The 17,502-nt window shown below is 42.4% G+C and overlaps 1 long non-coding RNA gene across 1 annotated transcript; it reads left to right on the plus strand.

Moving 5' to 3' along the window:
* Positions 1 to 4,232: 4,232 nt before the first annotated feature.
* Positions 4,233 to 11,232, plus strand: LOC125933456 (uncharacterized). Its single transcript, XR_007460959.1, has 3 exons — positions 4,233 to 4,628; positions 7,419 to 8,235; positions 10,504 to 11,232. It is a non-coding gene; the product is annotated as an uncharacterized LOC125933456 (long non-coding RNA).
* The last annotated feature ends 6,270 nt before the right edge of the window (positions 11,233 to 17,502 follow it).

A 17,502-nucleotide genomic window follows, 5' to 3' on the forward strand; every position in this document is an offset into this window, starting at 1 on the left:
TATGACCAGTGATTGCACTGAAAGATGACAGAGCAACAAATACAATAATGGATAGGTGTAGTATTCCTCACCCGAAATTTGTGACAAAAACACACAGGAGATGCTTTTGCGAGGGGATTTAACAATTGTTTATTTTCAAAGCAGTTTTTTTTTTTTTTCTTAAAGGGAAGTTCCTCCAGGGCCGGTTTATTTTGCAATGACCACAATTTCTTTTGGAGCTTGCAACCGAAGGGTTCAAAGCTCTTCTAAGTTGTGTGGCTGGATCTGCTATTATAGGACAACAGACATAGATGTTTCCCTAGAAATTCAAGGACTAATGAACACAATTAAGAAAACGTTTATGTTTAGCCTTAGGAAGAGAGGCCATGGAAGGGAGGTCATTACCGCAACCATCTCAGTTTGCCAGAACCAAAGGGTTTCCTATCTAGGACATGGGACTTTCAGCATCACCAGTGGGAAGGTTCTAGGCAAACTAGTAGGTGTCGGTCACCCGAACAGGGATTCGACATTTTCTGTAAATCCTCCAAGGACGGAAACCAGGCCGAGGCTCCAGCTTAGCATCAAGTGGGCCACAATGGACCAGCTCAGCTTGCCGGTCTCAGAATACACTCAAGACAAAGCAGGGCAACACACGTTGACTCTGCAAAAAAGCAGTGGTTCTCAAATGGTGCTACAGAGTAGGATCATCTGGGAAACATTTAAAACTCCCCGTGCTCCGGGAATATCCCCGAACAATTAAACCCAAATTGCTGAAGGTGAGTTCAGACTTCAGTAGTTCTAAAAGCTCTTCAGGGCGATTCACACACCAGATGAAGGCTGAGAGCCTGTGCTGTAGGTTGAGGCTTCCAGAACTCTCCTGCTTGTAGGAATCACCGGCAGTCTTCATGAGGGCGGTCTTCATCAGTAGCTCTGAGAGGCCACATTTCTCAAAAGCTCTCAGAACAAGGTGATGCTGCTGTCCTTGTAGCAGAGACTCAGGCATGAGAAGAGGTAGGGAGAACACGTGTATGGCTGGGAAAGGGGGGTGAACCTGGGAATTACAATGGGCCAACCTCACTTTAAAGATTTGGAGGTCTTGGGGCGCCTAGGTGGCTCAGTCAGTTGAGCGTCCAACTTTGGCTCAGGTCATGAGTTCATGGTCTGTGAGCTCGAGCCCCGCATCGGGTTCTGTGCTGACAGCTCAGAGCCTGGAGCCTGCTTCACATTCTGTGTCTTCTTCTCTCTCTGCCCCTCCCCTGCTTGCATTCTCTCTCTCTCTCTCTCTTTCAAAAAATAAACATTAAAAAAAGATTTGAAGATTTTCGGGTCTTTTTTTTAAAAACCACAAATGAAGTCTCCTTCAAAGATGTTTTGAAATGTAACTTTTTCTTCAAAAATGAAAACAAGAAATCTAAACCCCATCCCATTAACAACACAATGTATATGCTATGTTTGGGATCACTGCTGGAACTGTTAGCAGAACAAATTACATCAATCATAACCCAATTAGTTAATATAAATTATCCTGCCCTCATTTTGTTTAAACAAATGAGAAGAGTTGTTATCATAGATTGGCTCCGATGGCAGAAAACTCTCATTTCTGCTTTGCTTTCAGAGATTTTTGCCTGAGAGGGGGCATTGGTCTTCAGTATAGAGTCTAGATATGGATATGCCCCTCTGATGGGTGAGTAGCCTTGGAATCTTTCTATATTTGGGAGATCTGACCCAGCCAGGAGGAAGACACAGGCTTCCTGCTTGTCATAAATACTCGCTTAAGAATCGTTCTCTAGCAAGCAGGAACCCAAAGGCAGGATTGGGTGCCATTCAGCAACCGGAGGCGTCTTTCTGGGGAATGCTAAACTCACCCGAGAGCCTCAAAGACAGCCTGGCCTGTTGGTTAAATCGGGGATCTGGCTGGGATCTGAACTCCTGGGCTGGACACCTGGTTCCATCACTTCTAAGCTGTGTAGCAGTGAATAAATTATTCACATTTTCTAAGGCAGCGGTCGTCCATCCTGCAGACCTCATGGAGCCATGGTCAGTTCTGTATTTCCTTCACGTTTGCTTCACGAGCCCAATTTTCCAGGCAGAGGGACATCTGCTACACCATGCTGATGCAAGAGTGATTCTTGTAAATTCCGTTTTATTATTTGTCTCTTCTGATGAAAGTGCTTTTTAAAAGTATTGTCTGTGTCAGGACTTGGAGGTGGCAAAAAGACGGAATTTATTTATTTATTTAAATAAATAATTTAAATTAAATTAAATTTAAATTAAAAAAATTCATTTATTTATTTTTTTGCGTTACTCCCTGACTGGTTCTCAAACCCATTGGCTATATGGCCCAAAGGAAAGAAAGTTGGGAGTGAGGGGGGTACAGGAGGAGATGGGAGAAATCTCTGGAAGAAAGGACTGGAGGGTCCTTTGCTCCCAGTGGGGAGGGGTCTTGGCCTACCCGCTGCCCGTTCTCATTAGTGTTTCACGTCTGCCCAGGCCATTCCTTTCGTGGAAGAGGGCCACTCACTTTCTAAGATGCCAACATCTTTCTTTTTTTTTTTTTTTTTTTAATTTTTTTTTTTCAACGTTTTTTATTTATTTTTGAGACCGAGAGAGACAGAGCATGAACGGGGGAGGGGCAGAGAGAGAGGGAGACACAGGATCGGAAACAGGCTGGCTCGGACTCACGGCCCGCGAGATCGTGACCTGGCTGAAGTCGGACGCTTAACCGACTGCGCCACCCAGGCGCCCCTAAGATGCCAACATCTTAACGACACCATGACCGACATGCTACTCTGTTCCTCGGGCCTCCTTGAAAGTGGAGAGACAAATCCCAACATCAAATGCCCAGACACTGCAATCAGGGACAAAGAATGCCATAACGTTCTAGGACTGGACTTCTAAGACTAGAGCATATTTAACTTAGAAATCTTGTCTGCCTGGTGGCACCTGGGTGGCACAGACAGTTAAGTGTCGACTTCAGCTCAGGTCGTGATCTCGCGGTTCGTGAGTTCGAGCCCTGCATCAGGCTCTTTGCTGTCAGCACACAACCTGCTTCAGATCCTCTGTCCCCTTCCCTCCCTGCCCCACTCCCAACTCTTTCTTTCTCTCTCTCAGAAAGAAAGAAAGAAAGAAAGAAAGAAAGAAAGAAAGATATTGAGCCCTACTTCTTTGTCAACCACTTAGACCACCTCATCTCATCTTTCCAGCGAGCTTCTGAAGCAGAAGTTGCATGTAACTGCTCCATAAAGAAGGCAAGATCCCAGAGAGGCTGGCTAATTGGCCAAGATGCACAGCAAACGGTAGGGCCTGGATCCAAACTTGCGTCTCAGGCTCTGTCTTTCTGCTCCTGGTTCCACATTTTTTTCCAGTTTGATAAATGCACCTGTCCTGACATTTTATCTGTAACAAATAAATAAATAAAGACTGAACGGAACGCGGTGCTCTGCTCCACAGAATCACCCTATTACAGGATTTCGAAGTGCTTTCAAAGTATTCAGAGAGGGCATGTCTTCCTTTAACCAGGCATCGAACGTAAGTAGATGCTGTCTGCACTAAGGGTCCTTTGGGGGTCTTCAACTCCACTAGGAAAATGGTGTGAACCATGGATTCTCCAGAGAGACGCACGTGTACACGAACCTGCAACCTGGACACGAACTTGTCCAGAGGTTCCGGCTCCCAGGTGCCCGGAAGCCTGCGATGAAGCAGTTTTAAGGACTGGAAGTGTCCTCACTGCCCCAACTTCTCTTCTTTGGAGCTTTCCTAGAGACCAGCTTCCAAGGACACAAACTTCTACTCATCAGTCAGATGTTTATTGAGTCCGCCAGGGACTGGACTGGGCACAGGGGACACAAGGGTAAAGGGATGTGACTGTCGCTGTTGGGGCACTTACAAGCTAACGAGGAGAGAAGCAGGTAAGCAGACTGTGGAAGCACGTCAGCGCAGTGGAGGAAACGCGGTAGCTGAGATGGACTGGGGAGAGCGAAACGAGAGCCGGTCCTGCAGAGAAATCCAGATTGTTGAAACGGTGAACGCAGTGGGCATTTATCATTACTTTTGTGTGCCCAGCGTTTGAACCCCATCGTGTTCGTGGAGAAGACCACTGCCTAGAACGCGCAGACCCAGAACGATGCACAGCCTTCTTCGTCCCATTGAAGCCTCAAGTGCCAGATTCTGGTTTGCCAGCTTCCCTGGCACTTAGGGGCACAACCCGTGGCTTAATCTGCACCAATCCCAGGACGGGGAGCCCTCAGGCTTGAATCAGGAGCTGGTGCAGCATAAAGGTAGGTTCTAGCTAGTGGCTGGGATTTGGCAGCAACAGCAATGGCTGTACCCAGTCTCCAGAGATGGCTGTCGCAGTGGCTCAAGCACCGCAGTGGACCCCCAGCAGAGGTGGGGGAAGCACTGCGTTACAACATAATGTGCTCTGTGACTGCCATGGTGGCATCCACCAGACTGGCTCCGTAGCCCCCCTTGGGGCTTGTGCTTGGCTGCCTGTCCCCAGCCACAGTTTCCGGGGCTCCCAGAGATATTGTGATTCGCCCTACATCAGCTGAAGCTTAAGTGATCAAGTGTTAGTTTCTGTGCCTTGCCCTCGAAGACCCACCTGATGCAATGCCTTTCTGTGACCAGCACAGAGCGGACTGGTAAAGCAGGTGCGTGCCTTTGGACTCCCATGGGGATACCTAGTTAGTCCATAGGAATTCTGAGAGCCAACACCCAAAGTATGTCAATAGGAATAGAACTAGAACTTACTTATCACATTACCTGTTCTTTTTTTTTTTTTTTTTTTGGAAGTTATTTTGCTCACCACTCACTTTCCTGAACATTGGTCTCTAGGCTTTTATATTTGTAAATTTTCTGCTTGTGACCTCTCCGCTCTCATTTTAGACTCGACTAGAGAGCACAGATGACACCTGTGTAGTGAGTGCCTAATGAGATTCACACAGCGGGGGCAGTGGGGCTACTATATGGAAATATAAGCTATAGTCCCTGCTCTGAGGGCCCTTAAGATTTGGTTAAGATCAGACATGTACACGTGTCGAGATAAAAACCCAATTCCGTGAATGCTGTTCCGTAAGCGACACACACAAAAAAACAAGTAATTACATCACATAATCATGACGTGGTTTGAAGTGTTGGGGTTCAGAACCAACAGCCAAGAAAGAACTCTTCAGATGTTTTCAGTGCAAAAAGATGGTTTTATTAAAGCACGGGGACAGGACTCATGGTCAGAAAGAGCTGCATTATAAGTATGAGGAGTGACTGATTATGGAAGATTCTCCGTCCTATGGAGTGAAGGGTGACGTCAGGGTCCCAGGAAATTGAATCTGTAGGTTTCTGGACGTTTGCCTATTGATATAATCGCTTTTTTTTCTTTGTATATCATGAAGACAGCTGTAAATTGATAGAGACTCAGGTCCTGCATGACTGTGACACAATAAATCAAGTAATTATATTGTATAACCAGAGGAACAGAATCTGTAGACTCTAAGCATTCTAAAATAGCCTCATATTGAAGTCAGCTCAAGACTTAGCAGCTAAGTTGGACACACTTTGACAGTTTGCTTTGACAATTAAGTTACAGGTCATTGTCAACAATAATCACATAGCAAGATTTTTGTCTGGCCCCTTACCCATCGCCTCAGCTCAAGAAAATTGTCACTGATGACATCCACAAAGGCACAAGGCAGGCAGGCCAGAGGGAGAATCCTTTTGGGTTCCGTTTTGACGTTAAGTTCCCCAGAGATCTTGCTTTAGGACGAGCTTTCGTGTACCCGTCATCTGACTGTTACAGAGACTTGTTAGCCTTAAAATCTCTCCTTCATTGTCTCCCAGAAAAACCTAAGAACAGGAAAAGGATGAGAACTGCAGGCTGAATTAGAAGCACATTAATCAAGTTCTGAAAGAGAAGCTCGTGCAAGTTTGTCCCTGGATGGTGTCATTAACACACTATTTATTTTTTTTTTGTTCTTAGCACCAAATTTAAAATAAAAGTTTACGAAAAACCCAAGTGGAAATAGATTATATGAGCCTTGCATTTAGAGGTGCCATCTGTTCAAGTTTTCACCCTCTAAGAGTGTTAATATCTTCTGCGCAAAGACACCGTTTGTCAGCATTTTCTGTCGTTCAGAGTTACCAAACAGTTCATTTTTTATTCTTTGGCCTAAGTCAGCTGAAATTCCCTGAGTGCAGACGTCTTGAGTTTTGTGTGTGTTTTCAGTCACCTCCTTGTTTCGGGGGAATTTCCTTTCAAAAGCCTATTAGGAGAAGGGACAGAATTTGGAACTGACCTATGTGTAGTTATCCAAGAAATTTTGAGGGAAGGGGGAAGGTGCAGAGGATTAGACTCTCCTGGAGAATGGTTGGTATCTATCTTTATGAATAAGCTCAGCAAGACTTAAATGAGTTTTAAAGGCCCTCATAAAAGAGCTGGGGAAAGTCACTGGGGGAGGAAAAATACAATATTTCTATTGCAACTGCCAGTGATCTTTATAAACCCTAATTAAGCCCTGCTGGGGTATAAAATATCCCAACTTTTATAAATGACTCTGTCAACTGGACAATATGCAATACTTAAATTCCCACAAGATTCACATTCATTTTCAATAGCATTTTAGTGAAGGGAAGAATATAAATATTCAGTTGGAATAGTATTTCACTCGAAGAAGAAAATAATCTATGATTTATTTCCGTACCAAGGCGCACAGCTCTGGTTTCTTAGAGTTTGGCTCCTCGTCTTGGATCGGCAAAGGAAAACCACACACTGTTGATGTTGATGGTGACACTGTCATTACTGCTTTTAAGCCAGCTGCTGTTCCCTGGCTTTTTCCCACCATCAGGGTAGGGTTTAAAATTCACAAAATTATTTTTTTCCTTCAGCCACTGCATTAGTTATTCAAAATTTTTGAAATATGTTTTAACAGCGGCCCCTGGGTGGCTCAGGAGGCTAAGCATCTGACTCTCAGTTTTAGCTCAGGTCATGATCTCCCGTTTCATGGGTGTGAATCCAGCGCTGGGCTCTATGCTGACAGCGCAGAGCCTGCTTGGGATTCTCTCTCCCTTTCTGTCTGTCCCTTCCCTGCTTGCCCGTGCCCTCTCTCTCTCAAAATAAATAAATAAACACTTTAAAAATGCTTCTTTAAGGGGTGCCTGGGTGGCTCAGTAGGTTGAGCGTCCGACTTCAACTCAGGTCACGATCTCGCGGTCTGTGAGTTCAAGCACCGCTTCGGGCTCTGTGCTGATGGCTCAGAGCCTGGAGCCTGCTTCAGATTCTGTGTCTCCCTCTCTCTCTGCCCCTCCCCCACTCATGTTCTGTCTCTCTCTGTCTCAAAAATAAATAAACATTAAAAAAAATTTAATACTTCTTTAAAAGAATAAAAGATGTTTTTCCAAGTATCATTGATCAAGATTAAGACATAGTAACACTGTGCCTACTTTCAAAGGTAAAAAGAAAATGAAGCAACCTACAGTAAAAGACAAAAAAGAAAGAAAGAAGGAAAGGAAAAGAAAGGAAAGGACAAGACAGGACAGGAAAGGAAGGAAAAGAGAAAAGAGAAGAGAAAAGGAAAGAGATGGAAAAGGAAAAGGAAAAGGAAAAGAAAAGAACCAAAAAGCACATGGATACCTGGTGGATTGCATGCAGGGCTAAATGTTTATCCATTAAAACAAAATGGGTAAAATCAACACCATTTTTAAAACGATCTCCCTTTTAAAAATGGCATGCACGTTTGAGAAGACCTGACTGCAATCTCGTCCGTGAACATGACCAGGGAAAATTTATGAAGGTAACATGCCTGAGCCGCTTTCCCAAAAGAAGAGGAAATCTGTGCAGTGAAAGGAGGCTAAATGCTAGAGAAGCAGTGAGCAGCGCATTGGGTGCTGCCGTGTCTTTGGCTGTGCTTAACTTCCAGCCAAAAAGAGGTGGAGAAGGAATGAAAGCAGACGTAATTTGCGGACTGCCAGGTACTCTGGGGGCTTCGCGCAGTAACCTGAAGATTTGGGCCCAGGAAGGGCAACACTGGTTAAGCCATGCCAGCGGGGTGACACTTTGTTGAAGCTATTTTACTTCCCTTGGCTGGGAATTCATACCTGCCCATGGATTATCTTTTTGATTATGACTTGGCTTCCCATGGGAATTCTTATCACCACCTCCACACCCATTCATCGTCATGGCTCCCATTTGGTTATTGCTTCTGCCGTGCTCTGTCCTCCCTTTCCTGGGATGAATACCTGTGCAACATGTCCCCACAGTCCTTAGAGGTAGGTACTATGACTATCTCCATCTTACAGAGGAGAAAGCAGGCACAGAAAAGTGAAGTAATTGCCCAAAGTCACACATTGAATAAGCAGCAGAGCTGGGTCTTGAGCCCAGACTCAAGTCCAAATACTATGCTCTCACCCACTCTTCGGTACTGATCATCTTGGCTGTTCGTAGGAATATTTCACACAGTGGGCAACTGTTATCATTATTAGCATTCAGTGTTGGCCTCTTGTGAAGTTGGTTAACTTGGGACAGTGTCCAAGAGACTAATGAACTGTAGTTTATTGCTCTAGAAAATATCTTTTTGGTTGCTTGCAAGTACATTTCATGAAATAGGCATTCAATAATGTTAGTTATTAAAAATTTTTTAATGTTTATTTATTTTTGAGAGACACAGACAGACAGACAGACAGAGCATGAGTGGGGAGAGGCAGAGAGAGAGGGAGATACAGAATCCAAAGCAGGCTCCATGCTCTGAGCTGTCAGCACAGAGCCTGATGCCGGGCTCGAACCCAAGAACCATGAGATCATGACCTGAGCCAAAATCAGACACTTAACCAACTGAGCTACCCAGACGCCCCAAATGTTAACTATTGTTAGCTAACATGATCATTAGTATTCTTAGCATTATTGGTTTCTGATGAGTTTAGTTAGCGTGAAATAGTCTAGAAGAGAATAATCATTTCTGGTTTATTGTTCTAGAGAGTACGCAGTTTCTAGGACAACAAGGCTGAGAACCAGACTTGGTCTGAGTTTCTGTTACAGAGTCATCCTCGGAAATCTGCCTAAGCATGTCTGTGACTCTTCTTTACCTCAGGTTTTTGCAAAACAATTCGTAATCAAGATGGCTAAAATAAAGTTGAATAAGATTAGAAATTATGTGTAAAGTAAAATAATTATATAATTATACTGAATAATAACAGTAATGAAATACAGATTTTAGTTGGAGAATAAATCTAATTCTGAGCTTCCTGATAGCCACGGTGAAAAGGAAAATCCAGCAAGATACATACTTTTAATTGGTAAAAGTAGTTTATCACTTCTTGAGGAGGGATAAACTTTCTGGTACTGAGTCTTAGAGTTTATTATGTACATCCTCATCAAATAACACTTAATAGGGGTATGAATCTCATCAAAAAGTAATTTTTTGTTTTTTGGGTTTTAAAAAATTTTTTTTCCTAATCTTTATTTATTTTTGAGAGAAAGATGGCGTGTGAGCAGGGGAGGAGCAGAGAGAGAGGGAGACACAGATTCTGAACCAGCCTCCAGCATCTGAGCTGCCAGCACAGAGCCCAACGTGGGGCTCGAACTCACAAACCGTGAGATCATGACCTGAGCCAAAGTCGGACGCTCAACCAACTGAGCCACCTAGGCGCCCCTCATCAAAAACTAGTTTTATGAAAGATCCAGACATGTTGTTCATATTGATGCTTCTAATTCCACTGATGATAGAAAGGTAGACACAGTGTTGAGTTTCAGGACAGTTCACTGGAGGTTGTGTCTACACTGGAGTCTGGTACAATGATTTGCCATCACCTTAGAGCATAAGAGACTGAGAAGAACATGACTGAGGTATCTCCATCAAGCATCTCGAGTTTCAGTCATGCCTTTGATGGGCAATACAGAGTATCCATTCAACAATGAGCTGGCTGGTTAAGAGTTGGTTGGGGAGAGTTCTAGTCTTGTGAATGCCAAGTGGGGATTGGCTCACAAGATTGATTTTGTTATGCTTATTAGGAAGCCCAACATGCATTTTTTTTCTCAACAGAGGACAATTTTAATTATATTTGTAGTGAATATCTGAGAGAGTATTTCAATACCTCATATAGCTATGAGCACATTAGAATGAATTTCTCTACAGTTTTTCTATATAGCTTTAAATAATTTCTCCTACTTATCAAAGCATGTGTATATATATTTAATAATAAATCTGCTTATATTTATATCTATAGCTCTATATATCCATCTTCATATATAGGTATATATGTATGTGTGTGTGTGTGTGTGTGTATGTGTGTATATAACTGTGTGTATGTATTTTGATTCCATACAAGATTCTTTGAATTTCCTTGCTGAAGTTTGAAAACGACTGACTCATTATTAATTATTATGATTTCTGCCCAAAGTTTTATCCTCTAAGTTTGAGGCATTTAATTTAACCATATTTCAATTGTTGTCAAAACAATTTGTTATTATGCTAAATTTAAAGTATTTATTATGCTAAAATAGACATTCTCATCCACAATTCTCTATGTTCCTCTTGACAGGCCTCCAGATAAATGCAGAGAAGTGGAATGGCTGATTCAAAGGATGGAAAGTTTTAGAACTTTTGGTACAGATTTTCTGGAAGAACTAAGTACCAATAGCTCCCTCCAGCAGTGGGCTTGCCTGACTTTGTGACTTATGCCTAGTAACAGTCAGGCTGATTTCCATTTTCTGGGCACTGGTGCTCTGCCCACAGTTTATAGTCGTGTCTCCTATAGTCCCACCAACAACCTTGCAAGGTTGGCCTTCTTTCCCCACGCAAACAAGAGTGAAGCTCAAAGAGACCCAGTTGGGCAGAGTTACAAAGCAAGGAACGAGGCGCGCTGGAATTGGAAGTCAGAGTCTATCTGGCCTGTCTGCGTCCCACACTCAAACTATAGGTGGCTCCTTAGGAGAGGAAATAACCTGTTCTCTCATTCTGTTCCCATCCTACCTCGGGTGGGTTCTATTTCCAGAGTGTACTTGAGCCTCACAGGGCTTCCCTGTCCTGCTCCATTCTGTTTAGAATGAGCTTCTGAATCTACCTATTATGAGGTCCTCCTGGCTTTGATTGACAGGCGATATCTTTTAAAGTGAAAAGTATTATGTTTGGGTCTTCCTTTAGATGGTGAATATAAGATCAGGGCTCCTCAGTCCTGTCTGGGCCGCAAGCCAGCACAGATCTTGAGTTATCTTTGCGTCCCGCTTCGAGGCCCCAGCCACAGAAAGGGCAGGAGAGGATGGGGGAAGTGGCAGCAATTATATTAATTAAAATAAAATACTAACTTTCTTTTGGTCTCTTATTCAGCAATAATTCACTTAGCGGAATTAGTTCTTTTTTACTTAGAGCAATGGGCCTGACTCATGGGTGTCTCTGCAAGCCAGATTTCATGGTCTGTGTCAGAAATCTCTCTCTAAATTCTTATAAGTTGTGTTTCCTTCTATACAATGCATTTTTGAATGCCCACGGGGCTTATCCATCAAACTCCCTCGGCTGGCTGACGTTTCTTTCTCTTCCCACCCCCAAGTTTGGAGAACACAGATCACTTTAAATGCTGGATTAAATCCAACCCGTAAGATCCAAACCACAGAACTCAGACTAACACGACCTATCTTGGCAGAGGCGCATCATGGCCGCCGGTCCCACTGTCTTCCTGGCTGGCTCCAGCGTCACCCCAGGGCCCCCTTCTCCTGCCTGACTCTGATCTTTACCATTTTGGCCCCTTGAGGAACCAGCCCCGCCGCCACGGATGCCCCTCTATTTCAGCTTCCAGAGTTCAGCTTGGGGTAACTCCCCTTCCTCTGAATTCATCACTGACTAACTCAGACTTTCCTCCTCCCCTGACTTCCCTGTCAATTGCCTTTTTACCCACCGGCCAGAGAGAAGCTTACCTGTCCGTCCAACAGTGGTTCATCCCAGCCCCGACTCTCCTGTTCCATGCCAATACTGATAAAGACAGAGGCTTCTGAAGAGTGACATTCTGGGACCAATGAGCCCCTTCAGAGAGAGAATGTCTCCCACACATGAGAATTCTCAGACTAATGCTATCACTCCCATGCCCCCTGTGCTCATGGCACTTGAATTTTATAAGTCAGACGTTCTAGCAAGTTCCCAAAAGGAATCACAAGTCAGGCAAATGTCAACCTTCAAATTAATTTAAAAATCTTCTTTTCCCCTCACACCATACACAAAAACAAACTCCAAATGGGTGAGAGATTTACATGTAAAACATGAAACCTTACATGGACTGGGGTAAAGCACAGGTGACTTTCATTAGATAACTTGGATGCGGGAAAGGTTTTCCAACAATGACTCCAAATCCAGATGTAACAAAGAAAACAGTGAGTTAAAACTTTGTTTTGTGTGTGAAAAGGATCATAAGTCAAAACCCAAATGTTAAACTAGAATAGCATAGTGTAGCTGTCACATAGATCACAGACAAAGGTTTACTACCTCTTATATATAAAGAACTCTTAAGAATTATGGGGAAAAAAGAGTAAAGGGCAGGAAAATGGGCAAAAGAGATAAACAGAAAATTTACAAAAATTATATAAATGTATATATATATATATATATAAATGTATATATATAAATATATACAAATGTGTATACTATTGACCTTTGAATAATGTGGGGATTAGGGGCACCAAACCCCTGCATAGTAAAAACCTCATGTATAACTATTCACTCCTCCCCAACTTAACTACAAATAGCCTATTATTGATGGAAAGCCTTATCGATGACATAAACAGTCCATTAACACATATTTTGTGTGTTACATGTACTCTGTACTATAGTCCTATAATAAAGTAAGCTACAGAAAAAAGGCGCTATTAATGTTATAAGGAAGATAAAATACATTTATAGTGATGCACACATGGGGAAAAATCCACGTATAAGTGGACCCACACGGTTCACACCCGCATTCTTCAAGGGTCATCTGTACAGAAATGACCCTTACACATCTAAGACACATTGAACTTCACTTATGCTAAGAAAAATGCAAATTAGAACTGCACAGAGATGCAACTTCTCCTGAATAGGATAGGCAAAATGTCAAAACTTTGATAACATCTTCCTGATGAGGTTTTGAGGAAATGGATAACTCACACACTGCTAGAGGGCGACATCTAATTATGTACACACTTGCCTACTGGCCTAGAAATCCAACTTCTAGAAACTTACCCTGAAGATATACCCCCAGGAGTACCAAAAACATTATGCAGAAAACTATTCCTTGAAGTCGCAATTTATAACAGCAAATTATTAGAAGGCACCTAAATGCCAATACTTAGGAGAATGGCTGAGAAAACAATGATACAGACTCACAGGGAAGTAATTTGCAGATGTTTTAAAAAGAGGAATGAAGATTTATATGAACTGATAAATAATAACTTTCAGGATATGTTGTTAAGTGAGGAAGAAAGCAAGGTGGGGAATATAAATTTATATGGAAATATATATAGTATATATGGAATGTGCTAGATGTGCATAAGACAGAAAGAAAAGTAAGATTTCTCCCCAAAAGAAATACATAAAGAAGCATAAGCCAGAAATGAGGCAAATAGGCTATTTACTAGAGGTGGGTGGGATCACAGTCAAAGGGATGAAGAGAAGATCAAATTTTTAGCAGTGTATAGTTTTGACTTTTGAATCATGTTTATACTCACACATAGAATTAAATCAGAAACAATGGCAATACAAGTGGGAATAAATCAATATAACTGGATATGAAATTGATGACATAATCAAACAGAAGGAAAAAAAGAGTTAAGCTAAACATGTTTGGAGCATATTCCTGACTGCACATCATTAACGCTGAGACGTAAAGGAATTCAACTTGACTCAGTAGATTTGTTGTTCGTAGCGGTGCTGGTAGAGTGTTTCTGAATGTTGCATGGTAGGACTGAGAAAATAAGTAAGCATACTGATGTTGCCCAGAACCAGTGTCTCCCCTGTGGATAAAGGGAGATAAAGAATAAGAAAAGAGGAGCATCATATGATTTTGGATTAGACTTGGAGGTATCATGTGTGTGTGGGAGAGTAGGTCCTGTTCATACACCCCTGTACGAGGTGTGGGGGACAGGGTGTTAGTCTCAGCTAACCTTCCGGGGAATGGGACCCAAACCGGTCAGTGAAGAAAATGGGATGATTATTCCCTCTCGTGAGTCAAAAACAAGTCATGGTTTGCAAAAATTAGATATGAAGAGATACAAAGTCACAGGAAATGAGACCCTATCTTTAGCACATCTCTTGAGGTAGCATCAACCAAGCGGGAAAAGCATGGGGTCTAGAGAGACCCAGAGAAAGGACTTGCCATTCCAGCACGCCTCGTTCCTTGCTTTGTAACTCTGCCCAACTGGGTCTCTTTGAGCTTCACTCTTGTTTGTGTGGGGAAAGAAGGCCAACCTTGCAAGGTTGTTGGTGGGACTATAGGAGACATGACTATAAACTGTTGGCAGAGCACCAGTGCCCAGAAAATGGAAATCAGCCTGACTGTTACTAGGCATAAGTCGCAAAGTCAGGCAAGCCCACTGAGTCAGGCAAGCTGGAGGGAGCTATTGGTACTTAGTTCTTCCAGAAAATCTGTACCAAAAGTTCTAAAACTCTCCATCCTTTGAATCAACCATTCCACTTCTCTGCATTTATCTGGAAAAAACAGTCAAGATAGACACAGAGTTATGGAGGAAGATGTCCATTTATAGCATGATAAGGAAATACTTTAAAAATTGGCAACAATTAAAATATGGTTAATTTAAATTTCTGAAACCTAGACAATGGGGGCACCTGGCTCAGTGGGTTAAGCGTCCTCCTTAGGCTCACGTCCATGACCTTAAGGTTCCTGAGTTCCAGCCTCATGTCAGCGTCTGTGCTGACAGCTCGGAGCCTGGAGCCTGCTTCAGATTCTGTGTCTCCCTCTCTCTCTGTTTCTCCCCAGCTCATCCTCTGTCTGTCTCTCTCTCTCTCAAAAATAAATAAACATTCAAAAAAATTTTTTTTTAAACCTAGACAATGAAATCCAGGCATAGAAATAAAATATATAAAAGTCACTTTTATAATGATAGTTTTTAAAGCTTATTTTAGCAGGGGAAACTAAAGTTAAAATCAAAATATATACACATAGCTAAACGGGTAGATATGTAGATAGATTTATTTTTTGTTTAAAAAAATATACAATTACTTTGGTGATTAGGGGAAATTAAATTAAAATCATGCAAACTGTAGACACTATCTCTGTCAATTCCTTCTACATTCATTAGCTGGCATTCTTTGGTGAAGAAAACCTTTCCCTTCTCCCTCTCCCGCTAGCACCCAAAGGTTTTTGTTTTTCTTTTTGTTTTGAATATCACTATGGAGTCCTGGATTCTTTGGGCTATGATCCATAACTTTCTGCTGCTCAAATTGTCCTAAATTTGGCAGTGGGAACTCCTTAGCTGACTCCTGTATCTTTTCAACAGATCTCCATCCATCTTTGAGCGCTGCCTTGCCTTCTGGCTCAAGAGACTCCAGGCTCATCCCCCTGTACTTCTCTCTCCCCCAGCAGTTTCTCTGAAGAGCCCCCATGTCTATTAATGGAGAGCTTGGGAATTAGAAAACAAGATCTGGGCACTCGCGGGGTTCATTGCCCCTGGAGTGTCCCTGCTTCTAGAGTCTTCCAGTGACTCTCCTAGAGTCACCCAGTCTTCCAGGGTGAGTCTTCCACACCCTCACGTGTGTTATTATCTGAATTCTCATTTAAAAAGAAGGATTTTTCACTTCTGCATAAGGTCAAAAATACTAAATGTAAAGATTTACAGCATTTCCCCTTTTTCTCCCCTTCAGACCTCTTTGTTGTGTTAATCAGGATGGGGGGTAGAGAGATGAATTGGAAAATAAATACAGAAACTAAATGGATTTACACAATGGTACAGTGCCTCTCTCTGGGACCCAGCCATGTGAGAAAAGCAAGCTGGAGTTTCAGAGAAACAGAGGAGATCCAGCCACAAAGAGAAGCAGAAGGGCTTTCAGAAGGCAGATGCCTGCACAGGGTTTTAAGAAGTTTTGCGGTTTCTTATGTGATAAAATTTTCATTTTCTACCCCTTCAAGAGACTTCAGTGAAGACATTACTTCTCTAGACCTTTGGATTAGACTTGTGTTTCTCTTAATGGTGACACCAAGCAGAAATGGTTCTTAAAGCAAGTTCAAGAAGGCCTGGGATTATTTGGATTATAATTATTATTAAGGGAGCATTCCACGTAAGGAGCTGAATATTACAAATTCCTGTTTTCAGAGCAGTGGAATGGAAAAGAAATATGCTCTGGAATTATAAATGGTTTTGTAATCCACCCCCACCCCCACCACCACCACCACCTAGTAATTACACAATCTTGGCCAAGGTACTTAATGTTTCTGAATCTCGTTCTATCTGGAAAAATTGTAGATGACTTGGAAATAGTCAAAGAGTCTACTGGTGTGTCCTTTCAATGGAATGCCAGGCCTTGTTTCAACCAGTGTCTCGAACTGGGGTGATTTTTGTCCCCAAGGGATATTTGGTAGTTTCTGTGGATGTTTTCGGTTGTCACAACGTGGGGGTCGCTACTGGTATTGAATGGGTAGAGAGCTGGGATGCTGTGAAATAGCCTATAATGCACAAGACAGCTGTCCGCTATGAAAAACTATCTGTCTCAAAATGAGATGAAGAAAACTGAGCCTCAAGAGATCCTCCAGGGGAGTCTACACCTTTCCTTGTTTTTTAACTATTTTACAACTCTATAAATCGCAGGAAATTTACCACGATGCAAATGATTCTTGTCCATACAGATGTAAATGGATTTCACCCCGCCACCTCCCCAAAGGCAAGTGGTTCATACCCTGGGTAATACCCCAGTTGTGTCTATTAGCAAATTCATTTCCGCCTTCTTGATGACTTCCATTTGCATCTGTTCCAAAGCTTTTCCTTATACCTACTATATCTTACTGGTTCTCTCATTCACTAATGAGTAACATTGAAAGACTTGACACGTGTATATACGGATGAGAGCTGTGATTTTATTCATAAAAAATTACACTTTAGTTCTTCTGTCTATAAAAGAAAAAAAAAGCCTCTTCAGGTTACAAATGGATTAAATAGCCCACGCGTGTGAACCCACCATCCTTTTATTCAGTACAAAATGGTAAAAACCATTCTCAGAAAGCGATCTAATAGTCATTTACAACTGAGCGTACATTTAGTTCAATAGGTCGCCTCTTCCAGGCACCCTCGATAAAAGAAAGAAGACGTTAGCGCACACTTCCGGGAGGGAGTAATTTTTGTAGAAAGAAAGGGCTCCCTGATGATACAGATATTGCACCAGAAAGGAATTGCCAAACCCTATGAGCCAACATAGGGCCTTAGTTTTCTCTGGTAAGCATTGAGATCAGCAGGGGACGACGACAAGTAATGTATCTGAATATAAAGGACCCATGAAACCTAAATTAAAAGGGCTTTAACAGAGCAAAGTATGCACATTATATTTTTAAAGATCACATGCAATGACAGGG

The sequence above is a fragment of the Panthera uncia genome, chromosome D2 (assembly GCF_023721935.1).
Source record: "Panthera uncia isolate 11264 chromosome D2, Puncia_PCG_1.0, whole genome shotgun sequence".
NCBI classification, from domain to species: domain Eukaryota; kingdom Metazoa; phylum Chordata; class Mammalia; order Carnivora; family Felidae; genus Panthera; species Panthera uncia.